The 17,199-nt window shown below is 44.1% G+C and overlaps 1 protein-coding gene across 1 annotated transcript in view; it reads left to right on the top strand.

The window, feature by feature from the left end:
* The window catches only part of AGO1 (protein argonaute-1), a 184,763-nt gene that overhangs the window by 50,136 nt on the left and 117,428 nt on the right, over positions 1-17,199 (top strand). The gene's annotated exons all lie outside the window — the stretch shown is intronic.

Below are 17,199 nucleotides of genomic sequence, written 5' to 3'. Positions count from 1 at the left end.
TTCAAGATAAGAATGGTTTATATTTAAAGTAAAGTAAAGAATACCATAAAAACACATGTATAACTAGGACCCGCATTTACAGTGGACTCCCATTAAAGGGTCACTCACCAGGTTTGACAATTTTGAGCTGACAAGCGCAATGTGTAGACAAGGCGTTCATGATCACGTTTGCCAAAATTTGCAACGCTATGCGCCGCGGAAACGGGTCAAATTTCAAGATGAACGCTGCTCCCCCTCCCCTCTGCCGGAGCTCGCCTAGAGAATGAGGGCATGACGTACGCGTATGAATGGCCCTATGTACACGGCAATGCAGTGACGTTGGTCCTCTACGTAGACGACTCTGCTCTCTGACATTGCAGACAGTGGCACGTGATATGGCAAAAATTATTCAACACGGCATGCGTAGTTTATCTAATTTGTTGCCTGGAAAGATGAATAAAACTCTAGATAAATAATGAGACTCAATAAGGGAATGTGAGTGTGTTTTTTCCTTTTTCTCCCGCGAATTGCAGCGAGATGCGGGGCTAATGTGTTGGCGTTTCCCATGCGTTCGTGTCCCCGCGGTTAGAGCATGAAGCAGACGACCGCCTTGGAATGCTGCTGCGCGTTCACACACTCATTGTGCTCATCTATTTTACCGCGTCTTAGCCAGCATTTCCAAACGATCCCGCAGAAACAGGCAGAAGACCACAAAATAACGCTGGTCAACAAAGCAACGCCACTCTGTGCTCGGGGGTTGAACTTTTTTGGGCACCTCATGCGCACGTCACCTCTTGGTCCCATGCCGGAGAGGGTGGGGAAGAGATTTGGCTTGTGAAGGCTACGCGGAGGAGCGGCAAGGGTTGCAAACTCGCCTCCTTTTATCCTCGTTTCGCACCGCTTCAAAAAACCTGTTTTCTCCGCTCGTGATGAGCAGACCCGAAAAATTTGTCTGGCAAAATGTTCCTCATCGGACACCCAACAACTTCCGCTGTCTAACTAAAATTTTGAATGGGGCCTGGTGAGTGGCCCTTTAACGAAGCTTGGTTAAGGGGGGACACGGCTTTGGAGTCGCGAAATTTGGCCAGAAAATCAATTTTTCGAAAATCATATATTCACATTCTGTGACTTTTTTTAATCGAATCTCAAAATTTCGTCCCTAAAGATGGTTTGGAAATGACATAATAAATTTTTATCGAAGCGAAGGTGATGAATTTCTCAGAAATAGCTAAAAAACAGCATTTTTTGAGCCCCGATATTTCCACAACTACGTAACCTGGCGCCATCATATTTGTCTTTATGGATAGCGCGATTTTTCATCTCCAAATTTTTCGCCTACGCCGGCTGAACCAGGTGAAAGCAAGCGCACACAGCAAGCGAAAGTTCCAAGGCCTACGGTTACTGATTGGCGGCGCGAGCCACTTGATAGTACGGGGGCTCCAGATTGGTCTCCCGTGTGATTGCTTGTAACGATCAATGCAAAGGTCGTCTGCTTTACGCGCTAACAGCGCTAACGGGTTGCTTGCTTTGCGTGTTTGCAACTTGTCGCGACATGATTTTGGGATCTCGTCAAGCTGCGACAACAGTTTCGAGATTGCATCTCATTGCGATAGCAGTTTGGAATTTGTGAAAGGAGAGAAACGTCGTCAAGCTTGGTTAAAATCGATTATCGCGTGCAATCATGACTGGCGACTGTCCAGGAAGAAACGCAAGATTTTGCAGCGATTTGGTGCTCAAAGCTGAAGCCGCTGATTGCGAAAATGAAATTCAGTCCTGTTGCACTTTTGCAAGCAACGACAACGGCGCGCGGCACGATGAGAACTTGCAGCAGACCACAAGCACGCACGGAGCATAGTAGCGAGCATCGGCGAAACAGTTCATATGCATCTAGAGCAGGGCTCTGTGTCGTCTGAGGAAACATCCGTTTGTTGTGGTGCACAGACTGCAGACATCGCGCACGCCCAGGGATGTTAGCATGCCGGATGCTCAGCCAAGTACTTCGCGCAAGGATGCGAGCCGGTCTACCAGCACCACTAGTAGCACGATTTGGGCCCGGTTAGAGCCTCATTTCGTGTCAGTGGGGGCATCGCGCAAACGCACCGCAACTGTTCAGGATTGCCTAAGCGCAGTGTCTGCGACAGAGCGCAAGATGTCTCTGTTGGTCTAAGGTGACGAGGATGACGTCGAAACGGAAGACAAAGATGAGTTTTTCATAGTACAACGCATGGCCCTGAAGGGTCTTCTGAGCAGTGCTCTGTGCCCACACTGCTAAGATCCTGGACTCAAGTTAAAGCACGGAACTAAGCATGGGTTAGTGGTAAAAATGGTCTTTGCACTGCTTGCGGTGTAAACGCGGAAAATGCGTAATAAAAAAGAATGTCATTTGAAGTCAACATTCTGACCATGCAAGCTATAAAAACGATTGGAAAAGGATCAACTGCACTGTCCGAATTTTGGATCTGTGGTGAATGCCTCAAATAAGGGAATTCATCACAAGACTTCTCAAAGGCACCTCAAGGAAAAATTTCAGCCTGCTGGCGCAGCAGCCGCAGCAAATGTGTTTTCTTATCACAAGACTTCTCAAAGGCACCTCAAGGGAAAATTTCAGCCTGCTGGCGCAGCAGCCGCAGCAAATGTGTTTTCTGACACTGTGGCAGCCGTTTGCAAAGTGTACCACGGGATGAAGGAACCAAGAATGTCTACGTGGTGTATGACACGCGTACCATATCGGCCTGGGCACAGTCATTGAAATCTACATCGGGCTAGTTATTCACAGCATTTTGTCAAATTACTGTCATGGATGTGCTGGGTGCCTCGAAGAAGGTGAAGACGGCTATAGCGCGTGTTTGCCAAAAAAAACAGAGGCAAACTTGTGCCAAGTGGAAGTCGAGGCTGCCCTCGTACTGTTTCAGCGCTCTCTGCCATAAAAATGGCCTGCGCTACACGAGCATAGTATTGTGATGGTGATAGCTGCGCTTTCTTAGCTCTGTGTCAGGATCAGACTTGCAGTTTTACACTGCCGAAAAAAAGAAAATTGTACTAATCACGTCAAAAAGAAGATAGGCACAGCCCTGCGTGCCATTGTCACAAATAGCAAGAAAGACCAGCTTATTGGATGAAAAGGTGGCTTCGCATAAAATTTGATCAAGCAATTGACGGACTATTAAGGCCAAGGCATGCTGAAGTAAAAGATATTTAGCGAGCAGTCATGGCTGCATTCTACGTCACCACCTCGACTGACCAGTATCCACACCACGAACTTTGACCACGGTCCTGATAGCTGGTGCAGACACTGGGCTGAAGAAGCTAAAGGTGAACCACAGCCACCCCTTAAATACCACCTGGGACGACACGTTGCTGCTGCCTGTGTACCAACGACTTTCAGATCCACAGCTTCTTAAACTAAGTCCGGGCAAAAAAAAAAAAAATTCACAGAATGCTGCTGAAAGCCTGCACTCAGTTATTTAGTTCATTGAGCATGATTCACTGATAGCTACAGAAACTGCAGTCAGTGAAAAATTTTTCAGGTATAATGCAGCAAACCTCGACGCCTCACCCAGCTTTGGGCCTCTTGGTCTTCAGCCTGGACGCTATGCACGCCACAGAGCAGCGGAAAAAGACGCCATGTGAAAAAAAAAAAAAGGCTGCAAAAGCCCGCCAGGCTAAAGTGCAGACAGCCAAGCGACGACGCACCGCTAAGCACACTAAGGACTACAACCCTGGTGCCTATTAGGCATGGAAACATGATGCAAAACATTGCACCTCGTTTTCTCAATGCTGTTCTTTTTTTTTGCATGTTGCTCTGCTCGTGGAGCAGATATCTCGGCAACTACTTGACAAATTTTGATTTTGTTTGTTTTGTATTGCTTCTTGAATTGTGCTCGGGGGCTGGCTGCATTTTGATTTTTTGAAATTTAGGCTTTTATTAATTTTTGGCAGGGCCTCTTCTTTGTAGTGAAAGTGTGCTTATTGAAGTGGCAGTGGAAAAAACATAAACTATAACTTTTAGTGTACCAAAAAAAAAATTTTTGAAAATGCAGCCCTCTTCAGCATACATTTACTTTAACACGCAGTGTTTACCAACTTCTTATGTCTCTTTTTAAACTCTCCAGTCACTCCATGAGGTTCAATGATGAAATTATTTGTCCCTCAGGAAGTTCTAGTCATATCCCTTTGAAATTTACATGGAAGCATTATGAGGTCATTCTTAGTCTCTGTGCCGATTTTCATCAATATCTAACAAGAAACAAAAAAGTTCATTACAAAAAGCATGTCCCCCCTTATACGAAAACCTGATGCTTGCCGATATCGCGCGCGCCAACTATCGCAACCATGCTCTTGATTAGAATCAGTTCACGGCTGCAGCTCTAACTACTCCGCCTTCCCCCGCAGCTTTTTATGCTCGTTCAAGATGAGCGGCGTGTCTCCTCTCTGCTTGAGCATTTGACGCCAGTTCTAACACGCGGTGGGTTGGTAGCACCTGCGGCCTTCGAGCGATGGAGATCGGCCGTCTTGTTTAATCTCTGCTTGAGCAGCGCTCATAACTCCCGCTTGTGCAATTTTACGTGCGGGTCGAACGTACGATGCACAGGGAATGTTACGAACTTGTAGTTTACACGGAACATGGCCGTGACGATGAAAACCTGTCAAGTGTACATATAATTCCTTTTGTAATAAAAAATTTTTCACTTAATTGACTAGCTACGGTGCGGCGAGCGCAATTAAATCTCCTTGCGGTTTTTATGTCATCTGTGGCACTTCAATGACCGGAACATGTTTTTTACATTTTTATGGAGCCCTATTGGTTCAGTATGAAGATAAGCTTTATCATATTACGTTATCTCTAGTCTTGAGTTGCTGTTCATGTTGGATGCGGTATTTTAATCACATTTTGAACATTGCAGCATATTAACATTAACTTTTTTCATTCATCTGTGGTCTAGTAGCTATGCAGAGTGCCGCTTATGGTATTTTTTTTTTAGTTGCTGCACTTTCATTTTTCGTGTTGTAAGGTTTAATATATACGAATTTCGGGTAAGTCTGGTTGCTTGATCAGCATTGCATGCTTAGTAATAACTACTGAAATTCTTTTGTGTTTCCACGAGTCTGCTGGAATGCCGACGGCAGACCATAGGTCAACGGCATAGCTTTTCCCCCTGTCAAAGCACAGGCTGCACAGACCTTGTGGCCTAAGCTATGGCTGGTAACGAATTGGCATGCGCTAGATTGCGGCATTTTCAGTTTCGAGGGTATGGCATTCGTGGCACGGTGGGTTCGAGGGTCTGATAAAACGCAAAATGGCGGCGTCAATAGCGACTTCAAGTCTGTGGTTAGCGGTAAAAAGTAAGGAAAATTGGATTGCAAATGCTGTAAACGTCCAGAATCTTGAACTTTTTAATACATTGCCTATATGGGGAACTTGACGGTGCCGCGAGTTCGGAAAAATCGGGCATGTCTGGAAATTTGGCCGTCCAAGAAATTGGACGCCCGAAATTCAGGGAGAAGCTTCTCCCACCATGCAGCTGCTTCCGTCGTCGATGCCCACACTCAGATGTGTGGGACAATCTGAAATGGAAGTTTTGGTGAAGTTCATTGGAATCGTACTTTTCGCTACCGCCACCGGTATCCTTCCTTGACAGACACCAAAGAAGGAAAGGCTAGACATACTACAGCGAAAACGCTGTATATAGTTGAGCCTTTGTGATGCCGCCCTGTGACATACAAACACCTGCGGAACAGCTCCAACGAAGTTCTAGTCGTGCTCAAGCAAGGTGGACTCTTATACGTGCCCAGATCTACGAAGAACGTCCTGCTGCGCATGCAAGAAACGCTGTAGCGCAACACACATTTGGCCGTGTTCACTATATTTCGTATGGTTCCTAAATTTCTTAGCCTTACTTCGTAAACAGCCGGCTGCGGCGGCTGCATTTTTGATGGAGGCAAAAATGCTGTAGGTTCGTGTGCTCAAATTTGGGTGCACCTTAAAGAACCCCAGGTGGTCGAAATTTCCGGAGCCTTCCACTACGACGTCTCTCATAATCATGTGGTGGTTTCTGCACCATAAGCGCCCCATATAAATCTACTTCGTATAACAGTCCGATGAGGTCCTATCGCATTCATTGCTATGGCCTTGTGCCAGAACTGCGACCTTTTCTGATTACAGTGAAATCTCGATAGAACGAACCCCAGAATAACGAACTTTTCAGTTTAACGAACCTTTAAAGAATCCAGTATCGACTGCTAATAGTTTCAACGTAAAATTATTTCCCTACTATATACTTCAGAATATTGAAGTTTTCAGAATAACGATACTTAATTTAGTTCCGCATTGTAATAACAACGCCTCGGTACTACGAACTCGTGTTCTAAAATCTGTCACGACCATCGGAGCAGTGCGCAAGCAGACGATAAAGCAGACGAGCGCTTTGCTTCTCACAGTCCGTACTATTAGGTGTTTGTTATAGGCCTCCCAAAAGTAGCCCGGATTTCGCGCGCCAGCTTAATGGTATTTTAGCCGAACTTGCGACCAAATACCCAAATGCTCACGTCCTCCTCCTGGGGGACTTCAATTTTCCTAACATTGATTGGTGTAATCTAACTTCATCTGCACCCAATGCAAAGGAGGCCAACGATTTCCTTGATGTTTGCCTCAACTTTAATCTCACTCAGTTGATAACACAACCTACACGTGTTACTCGAGATACTGCTAACATTCTTGACCTAACCTTAACAACTGATCCTGAGAGCCTTTCTTCTATAACATATCTTGATGAAATAAGTGACCATAAGGTCATTCACGCTAATTTTACCTTCGTTCCTCAAATGCGCCAAGCCTGCACTAAAACCATTAGGTTATATGACAGGGGTAACTACGCGGCTATCACTCGAGAACTTGAAGTTTTTCTTCCGACGTTCCGTGATGGTTTCTGGGAGCGACCCATTAACGATAACTGGTTTATCTTCAAAAACAAGTTAAACCAGCTAGCTGACCAATTTATCCCTAAAATAAGCTTTCGTCCTACCCGCCAAAAACCTTGGTTTACTAAAACATTAAAAAGGCTTGAAAATAAGAAGAAATGCCTCTTTCGGGCTGCGAAGAATAAAAACACTCATTCTGCATGGGAAAAATAAGAGGTTGCCAAGAAAGCATATTCAAGTGAAGTGCGCAACGCCAAGTACTCATTTTTTCATACGGAACTTCCGAAAATTCTTGCTGATTCACCGAAGCGTTTCTGGCAAATAATAAACCCTCCTAACACGCCCCCATCACCCTTACTAATGATACTGGTTAAGAATTAAGTTGTTCAGAATGTGCCAATATATTCAATGCCGCCTTTTCGTCTGTGTTTACGAATGAATCTGACCCCGTTGAAACAGAATTAGTCTCTGTTAATCTGCCTGAAATGCCACCCTTTAACATAGGTTTCAATGGTATCCTGTCTTTAATAGAAAAAATGAAACTGTCATCCTTGGCGGGTACCGACGAAATCACATCCAAGCTGTTAAAGAACACAAAGCACATATCAGCCGAGTTTTTGTTTTTGCTGTTTTCCCAGTCACTTTCCTCAGGTATTCTGCCTCTCGACTAGAAGTGTGGGAAGGTCATTCCGGTTCACAAGACAGGTAAAAGAGACTGCCCGTTAAATTATCGTCCCATATCATTAACCAGCGTGTGTTGCAAACTCATGGAACATGTCATATACACTCATGTCATGCATTTTCTTGATTCTAACAATTTCTTTCATTCCTCTCAACACGGATTTCGAAAAGGCCGCTCATGCGAAACCCAACTAGCCCTTTTCCTTCACGACCTGCATGCTAACCTCGATGGTAACCTCCAAACTGATGCTATTTTTCTTGACTTCACTAAAGCTTTCGACAAAGTTCCATCCACACCAGCGCCTACTCAAAAAACTTTCTCAAATAAATCTACCAGCTGAACTTCTTAATTGGATTGCTCAATTTCTGACTAACCGCTCTCAGTTTGTTTTCGTTAACAACGTCAAATCTAACTCGCTTCCTGTTAGATCTGGAGTGCCACAGGGATCTGTCCTTGGCCCGCTTTTGTTCCTAATCTACATTAACGATTTACCTAACAATTTATCCTGCAACCTTCGTATGTTTGCAGATGATTGTGTCATCTACCGCAAAATAACCAACGCTTTTGATCAAGCAGCACTACAGAATGACCTTAATGAAGTATTAAACTGGTGTGACCATTGGCTTATGACCCTTAATCCTAACAAATGCAAATTAGTTTCCTTCCACCGCCGCAAAAACCCACTCCAATTTTCCTATGAAATTGCTAACATGCCAGTCGAAACAGCCGTATCCTATAAGTATCTTGGTGTAACATTAACGCCTGATCTTTCCTGGCGAACGCATATCACTAACATGATTTCATCAGCCAACCAATCATTAGGATTTCTAAAACGTCACCTACGTCACTCACCGTATCACGTTCGTCTTGTGGCCTATCAGTCGCTAATCCGGTCCAAACTAGAATACGCATCACCCATCTGGAGCCCTCACCAAGTTTATCTGATCAACGCTATCGAAGCAGTTCAAAATCGTGTCGCTCGCTTCATTCATTCTTCTTATTCTTACGATGTCAGTGTTTCATCCCTTAAAAATGAATCCGGTCTATTAAGTCTTTCCCTTCGCCACAGAATTGCTACGTTGTCACTGTACCACAAGTTGTATCACAGCTCACTCCACCAACCACCTTACATCGCTCCCGCCGCACGCATTTCTCCCCGCACTGGCCATTCACTTCAAGTCTTCCGACCCTGGCACCTCAACATTTTCTGCATCATTTCTCTGCCGCGCCGCCAAAGAATGGAATGACCTGCCCCACGATGTTGTTTCAATCACCTGTCCATCACGTTTTATTCAAAGTGTGTCAATGCATCTGCAATGTTAACCTGTGGCTTTTGTATCTTTGTTGTACAACCCACCCCTTATGTAACACCCCCCCCTGTGGGGTCTTTAAGGAAATAAAGTGAAAGTGAAAGAATACGCGCAATGGTGCTGAGGGTAAAAAAAACAACAACGAAAAAGCGACTTTCTTTTCTTTCTTTATGTTGAAACGCCGACGATGCAGGTTTACAAGAGCAAAAGCGAGGGGCAAGGGCAACACGGGAGGGTAAGCGCTCAGCAAGGCAGAGTGGGAGTTGCAAAGCAAGAAGCGTGGGCGTGGAAAACCTGAGACAGCGAGGGAGCAGAAAACGAAACACTAAGAATTTGCTTTTTTAGCACTTCTTTCTTTTTTGGAAGAGGTGGTGACAGCCGCGACAGTTCGGGTTTTTCTTTGCGACTTCTATCTGTGCTCTGGGAGGCCTGGTTTGTCAGTCATGTTCATCTCCTTTCGGTGATTACTTATCGCGCCCGCAATGCAAGTCGGCGTTCGCACCGCGGTGCTACTACAAATAAGTTCATCTCTGCTTGCGACAAAGAAGCGGGAGCAGTTTTCGCTGAGCGAGAAAGTGGATATTCTTCAGCAACTGGAAGGCAAAGCGGGCTGTTGGGACCAAAGAACCGAATTGCACCTCAGTAGTGTGGATTAGCTGGAGGCCTTCGTGCTGCAAAGTTCGTGCTGCACGCATAAAAAAAATAAAAAATTCAGACTTTTTTAATGTAACCGTGCATTTTCTTGGTGGTGGTTTACTTGTACATTTGTTTTTTCTCGTGGAAAACGGATTCAAGGACCCACTGTTGTAAAGCTAAGTCGTTTTTGGTCGGTGGAAAATAAGTACTTGTGGTTCATTTTTGGGGTTTCACTACAACCACCTTTCAAGATAACGAACTTATTGCCTTGGCCACCTGAAGTTCGTTATACCAAGATTTCACCGTATTCACGTTACAGTAGCATCACCTTTTTAATGAAGGAAGCAGAGTTGGAGGATCTAGCACTTGGCCGTAAAATTTCCCGGTTATCACTGTTCCATAAATTTTATCCTCTTCCTGATAAGTTCTTTCAATTACTGCCAGCTATCTGCTCAAGTTTATTTTATTTAATACCCACAGCACCATACAGGCATTATAGAGGGGGGGGGGGTACAGGAATAGAACATGAATATTGAAGGAAGTTTGTGTAAAAAAAAAAAATTGGCCCCTGTATCTGCATGTTAATCTGCAAATGTCGTCGAAAGATGATAATCTTGCGTGTGGAGAGAGGGAATTTATTTGATGTTCTGCACAAGAAAATCGTTGAGTGGTATTCAGGAGGCACTGCGTTAAAGTGCCTCGAGTGTGCAGCGGAGGTGAACGAGTGCATCAAGTCACGTCACACACGAGACATCAGCGCCACCTCGCAGTTTTCTTAGAAAACAAAGCGCGTGGCTTTGAGACCGGTGTGCGCGCCCATCTCGGAGGGGATAAGGTGTAGAACGCAAGGTGGGGGATAGGTGCCACCACCGTCTTGTCTTAGCAAAGTGTTGGAAACGCTCGCCTTTCCGTGCAAGCGTTGCATAGTCAGCGCAGCGTGATAAGTGCTACGGTCCTTAAAATTACTTATGTATGCCTTTTCTAGTAAAAGACGCATATGCAAAATATATACACGTTATGGTGCCCCAGACATGCGCAATAATTGCTTTTCAATTGACAATCGCACAAGCATGAATGCGCAACCTTGAGCAACATTGATGGGCGCTGCGGATGGGGTCGGCCGTTTCAAGTACCCGATGCTGTTAAGAGTGGACAAACAGACAAATGTACAGAAAGACAGACCAAAATTTTTGTGTCGAAGGTCCCCAAGAAAGACTATCGTCCTTAAAAAGAGAAAAGAAGCAGGTTCGCAAGACAGAGAACATAGACAGCTGCACCGAACACAGCTACGTCAGAAAAGTAATATGTAAAATAAATGCAGAAACCACAAAAAATAATCAAAATCTCGTGGTAATTAAAACAAAGTGCAGCATTCGTCCAGCACAATGGCAAATGAAACATCAAAACAAGACAACATAGCTTACAACCAAGATACCGTACAGATCGTGGCGACTGCCAGGCGCACACACGTAGTCTATAGGGCTTAGTGGTCAAAAGATTTAATGATTGTTATTGCAGAAAAGAATGCATCTGTTAAAGAAGTTTATACAATTGTGGGAGGAAATCGATTCCACTGAGTGATAGTTCTCGGGAAAAAAACAGTCGCTGAAGAACGATGTATTGCATTTATATTCTTATTTTGTGTTCATGATCTTTGCGGGCGGAAATGTAGTGAGGCTGCCTTATATATACGTCACAGGGAATTCGAGTTTGAGAATAAAATATGCTATGCAATAGCTTCAGGCGAAACGATGTCCTTTGGTGCTGCAGAGAGCTCCATTTTAACTTCAGCTTAGCTTCTGTCGCACTGAATTTTCTGTCGTACATAGGTGCATTAAACAAATATCTCGCTGTCATGGACTGAACTTTTTCTAATCTTTCTTTATTCGATTATGTTGAAGGGTCCCACACACAACATGCATACTCCAGTACTGATATCGTGTATGATTTGTGTAGTAACTCCCGGGTTTGCTGTGTAAAAGCACGTGTGTGTTTTCAAAGAATCCTAAGCTCTGACAAGCTTTATTTGATTGATTGATTGATTTGTGGGGTTTAACGTCCCAAAACCACTATATGATTATGAGAGACGCCGTAGTGGAGGGCTCCGGAAATTTTGACCACCTGGGGTTCTTTAACGTGCGCCCAAATCTGAGCACACGGGCCTACAACATTTCCGCCTCCATCGGAAATGCAGCCGCCGCAGCCGGGAATCGAACCCGCGACTTGCGGGTCAGCAGCCGAGTACCTTAGCCGCTAGACCACCGCGGCGGGGACAAGCTTTATTTACAGTGTAATCTACATGCAGATTCCATGATAGAGAGGGGCAAAAGAAAACACCTAGGTATTTATATTTGCGCACCATTTTTATCGGAGAGCTGTTTATTGTGTATTCAAATTCGCCTGTTTTTTTTTTTTTTTTTTCTGGAGAACCTCATGCATACAGTATTCTTAAGATTCAGTTTCATTTCCCATTGTTGGCACTACTGCGTATATTGCACATAGGGCGTTTTGGATTACGGAGCAGTCAGTTTCAGAGGTAACCTGACGGTATAAAATGCAGTCGTCTACAAATAGTTTAATATGGGATTGTTTGTTTTCAATAATGTCATTGAGATATAATAAAAAAAAAAGTAGAGGTCCCAGAACTGATCCCTGAGGTACCCCTGACGTAACACTAGTTATTTCAGACTTCGCCATTTACAACTACATATTGTTGCCTCTCATGTGAATATTCAGCAACCAATGCAATATTAAAGCTAATCAGTTTTTGCAGCAATAAACAGTGCAAAACAGCGTCGAACACTTTTGTGAGAGTCGATGAAAATGCAGTCGACCGAAAACTTGTCGTTCAGTGCTGCTGCTAAAACATGGGTGAACTCTATCAGTTGTGTGACGCATGATAGCCCTTGCCTAAATCCATGCTAGTTAGAGTTGAATAAGGAACTACTATCTATGTGCTTTACAATCACAGTATATTAAATATGTTCAAGTATTTTGCTGCACACAGAAGTGAGTGAGGTAAGGCGGTAATTATTCGCAGTGTTGCGCGGGCCAGGTTTATGTATAGGAGCAACAAACACTATTTTCCAATCAGTTGGAAGAGAACTCTGTTTTAAGCATTTAAAATAACTTTCAAGTACATAGACACTGCATGGGAACAAGACTTCAACATAAAATTGGGCAAGCAATCAGGACCTACTGCTTTTGCACAATCTCGATCTGTAAGTAGTAATTCACTGCCACAAGCTTCAGGTACTACATCAGGCATGGACGTGGATTCGTGTATCAACAATTTCAAGTCTTTTTGGAAGTCAGTAGCGGGTGAGAACACTGACGTAAAATATAAATTAAACAACTTAGCCTTTTCTGCCGCGTTGCTCTTAAGAGGTGATATCTCCGCTGGTCAAAGCGGGAATTAAAGTGTATTTCTTGTTTCGTTTGATATACTTTCAAAATTCCTTTGGGTTTAGCGTTATTTTACGTTCAATTGTTTTAACCTATGCTACTTTCATTTCGACTGTAGCATTATTTATTTCACGCGTCGTCAGCTTCAGTTTGGAAAAGTTCTCTTCCGGTTATACATGTAAAGTTGCACATAAACTGCCTGTTTTCACATTATGCTCGTTCATTTTTGCCACGCACAGTAACAGAGTGGCACGCATTATCATGAGACATTGCCACAGAACACAATCTAAGCAAATTTCAAGATATTCGTCACGCACTTCTCCCCTAATCAGTGGAACCTCTATTACAGGACCATTAAAGCTGTCGTATGATCTAAAAACTAAGATTATTGGCAGGGACACTAAGCCTTGCCCAAAAAATGGGTTCAGACCGCCTGAATAAGCCCGGGGTATGACCTTTTGCCTCTGCAAGGAAGGTAGGTTAAATTATTCTTGCCAGTGGCAGCTAATGGCAGCCTTACCTAGTTGGAGGAGGTGCGAGCAAATCTTTATAAAAATATTGAATCCAACGCGCATCTTTTTACCGATGAACAAAAGTCACGAAATTGCCTGCGCGTCAGAATGAAACCAAAACCACTTTCGCAACAGCTTCCCATGAGAAGAGTCAGAAACAATGTCATCGCTATCGCATAATGGCGACAGACCATAAGTTTGCATAGAATGCCTTCGTTCGCAGCTAAGCTGTGCGCGTTATAATTTGTTGGCGTGTGAAGTGCAAATAATGGTGTCCCGCTGTTATCATGAACGTTGACTTCCAGGGAAAGTAATTTTGCATGGTGAAAACTGCTGTGCCGTGCCATTGTGCGCGCAATCTTGTGACTGCGATTGCGACAAAGGCAGGTCAGCTCTGTTTCCACGGACCAAAATTGTAAAATATCAGCTTTTCGGCCTACTGAACTTACTCTGTGTGGATAGAGCTTTACTAGGTGACGACCCCAGATATGTACACGTGTGATTGAGATTGTAGTAGCTGGCCCACCAGCGTTGGACCATCCGACAAGCCGAAGATGCTGCCAGGGTCTAAGCGTCTCGAGCGGTCACTTGAAGTACCGTCATCATAATCGACGGAGGGTGGGAAGGGCAGGGGTTGAATTTTTCTTCCCCCACCTCGCCCGGGGGAAACTGTCAGACTTCAAATAATGTTTATTCATTCACTCATTCTAAGAAGACATCTTGTCTCACTCCCTAATTTTCTCGTAAGACTATGGGAATGCAAATTCATATTTCGCACTCGTTAATATTTGGTTAATGTTTGACTTGAGTAAATGTTTTTTTTCTTTCAGACGGAATATGAAAGTTGTAAGATTGGCATAAGGTTGTAAATTTGCAAGGTTGGCATAAAAAACTGTGTTATAAACCAAAGTTTTTAATATATTATTTTTGCTGGGACCAAACTGATTCGTCGTAAAATGCGGGTGGTCTCGAAACCAGGAAACATAATTGAAGTTCCACTGTACCGTGATAACCTTTTTTTGTCATTTGAGGTGGTTTTTGGGGGAATCTGATTACTGTTTCATATTGTATTTGTTTGAAAATTATTTTTGTGCTTTGTTTCACTCAAGTTAGCTTGCAATATTTTTTTCCAATTTACATGCCTAACATGTAAGCGATATATGTCCCCCACATGTAATACCATCTTCATGTAAACCTTTGGGAGCCCACATATATTAACCTCACCTAAAATGAACTTTAGCTTAAAATGAATGTTACCCGCATGACGATGGAAGTATACCTTATTTCAGTGGCACAAAATTCTACTTGCAATGAACTTCTCTGAGCACCCCTAATCGGTTACAGTGAACGAAGTTGGTGCTTCGGCGAATTCAACCACTGATAAGCCATCCGCGAGGTGCCCATAGATTTTTATTGTGATGACAATTATCTGGACACTCGGCTGGATCTTGCCACTGTTGTTGGCATTGACGACCACAGTCATTTGCTGTATATATATATATACGTATCTATATATATATGAAAACGCAAGAAAGAAAAATAGCCCAAAAAAAAGACTCTGGCGCATGGAATCGAATGTCTGACCTCTTGCTTTTGAGTGCGTGGCGTTAGCCACTGAGCCACGAAGGAGCATTTCCTTCAACATTGAAATGGCAAGCTATTTATATTTACCGCTTACCGCCGGCAATGCCTATCTCGTGGGAACTGTCGTGTTTTTAGCTTTACTAGCAAGATGGCGCAATGAGCGCCTTCGACATATAGTGAGGACGCAACGACGCGGCGCGCTTGTGCATTGATCTCTTGGGCGTACTTTGCCCCACGGTGGGGAAAACCGTATGGCTTGGGCTTTCACGGAACGATTATGTTGTAGACCGGTTGCACAATGGTTGCTGCACTCGCTGCACAATCTCCGTTTGCGAAAAGGGTGTGCTTTTCAGAGACTGCGAAGTAACAAATGAGACACTTCTTTGCGTCGTGTTCATCTATACTTGTGAATACGTTTCATGTGTCATTTGTGCGTGAGCAATGCAGGGCACATTTCAATCTGCTTGCCATTCTTCGCATGATGTTCCAATTTCTTGCTGTGATTTTTTATTTAAACCCCAACTCTGCCTCTGTAGTCCTCTAGTTGACGCTCTCCCAATTCTTGGGAACCTTCGGCGAAAAAATTTTGGTCTGTCTGTACATTTGTCTGTTCTTCCGCCCTAACGATACCTCAAACAGCACCAAACGGCCAACCCCATCTGCAGCGCCTATTAATATTGCTCAAGGTCTAGCGTTCATAGTTGTGCGATTGTCAATTAAAAAGCAATTATTGTGCATATCTGAGGCGCCACAACAACACGTCTATGTTTTGTATGTCTGCCTTTATACTAGAAGAGGCACACACAAGTAACTCTTAAGGGCTGTAGTGTTTATCGCGCTGCGCTGACAATGCAACGCGATGCTCACTAAGGTGTTTCCAACGCTTTGCTACGACGTCACGGTAGTGGCACCTGCCCGTTGCTTTGCGTTCTGCACCTTATCATCTCCGAGACTGGCGCGGATTTTTCTCCACGGGCTGCATGCGTTCGTTTTCGAAGATAACTGCCAGATGGCGCTTGTGTCTAACGTGCTTGAAGGCAGGGAAGCTAGCAGCAAGATAAAATTTGAGAAGCGATTGAGAGAAAAGGGGGAGGAGCGTTGGGCTAGGAAGGTATTCAGCTGCTTGTACATGAAAAATGTCGATACGAAATGGCGGAAGCGAACCAGAAAATTGACTGGTAAATACTTGGAAAACAGCAGGGGGCCAAACCAAAAAGAATTATCGGTTAAGAAGAAGGTGAAGGAAGCCGAGACCGATATGTGGAGAATTGGCATGATTAAGAAGTCTGCACTGGAGGTCTATGGAACTTTTAAGCAGGAAATTGCCAAGGAAAGGATCTATGATAATACTCGGGGTAGTTCTCTACTGTTTGAGGCCAGGATGGGAGTATTGCGAACCAAGACATATCTGGCCAAATACGAAGAGGTAGACACGGTATGTAGTGCATGTGGAGAGGAAGAAGAAACTGCGGAACACTTGATAATGTTCTGTAAAGGGCTTCACCCTATAGTTCCGAATGATGGCGCAGAGTTTTTCAAAGAACTGGGGTTTAGGGTCAGTGAGGGCAAAATAGACTTTAAGCGGGTAGAATTAACTAGAAGGAGGTTATCTGATTGGTGACTAAAGTCAAGGCACGAGTGAAAATTAAACCCTTCACTGCAAAGTACGGATCCTCAAGCTCACTATTTAGGGGAAAAAAATAAATCGTAGTTTTTTGTTCATTAAGTATTACGGCTTGGTGGCGCTAGCCATCGTCCGATCTGAAGGGTACAGCCATATACATCCATCCATCCATCCATCCATCCATCCTCGATGCGCTCGTTCGCCTCCGCTACACGCTCGAGGCACTCTAACGCAGCGTCTCCAGCGTCTCCATTCACCGATTTTCTTGCGCAGAACATCAAATAAACGTTTTTTTTCACTCTATCCAGACGCAAGACTATCGTCTTTCGACGACATTTGCGATGTACCATGCAGATTTAGAACCAATTTTTTGTTATGCACCCCTTCGTCCTTTGTCCTCCCGCTATTCTGAGCGTCCTGCATTGCCAGACGAGGCCTGTGTTTTCACACTGCCACCGATTTTTCGAAGACCGGTCGACTGGCTAGTCTCTCCTTCGTTTTTGATCGCTATCGTTGGTGTCGCCGGCCTAGAGTGACCAGACCATCTGC

Source organism: Rhipicephalus microplus, chromosome 5, assembly GCF_043290135.1.
Source record: "Rhipicephalus microplus isolate Deutch F79 chromosome 5, USDA_Rmic, whole genome shotgun sequence".
NCBI lineage: Eukaryota > Metazoa > Arthropoda > Arachnida > Ixodida > Ixodidae > Rhipicephalus > Rhipicephalus microplus.
The sequence above is the reverse complement of the archived record's forward strand: the minus strand, read 5'-3'. Positions and strand labels throughout refer to the sequence as shown.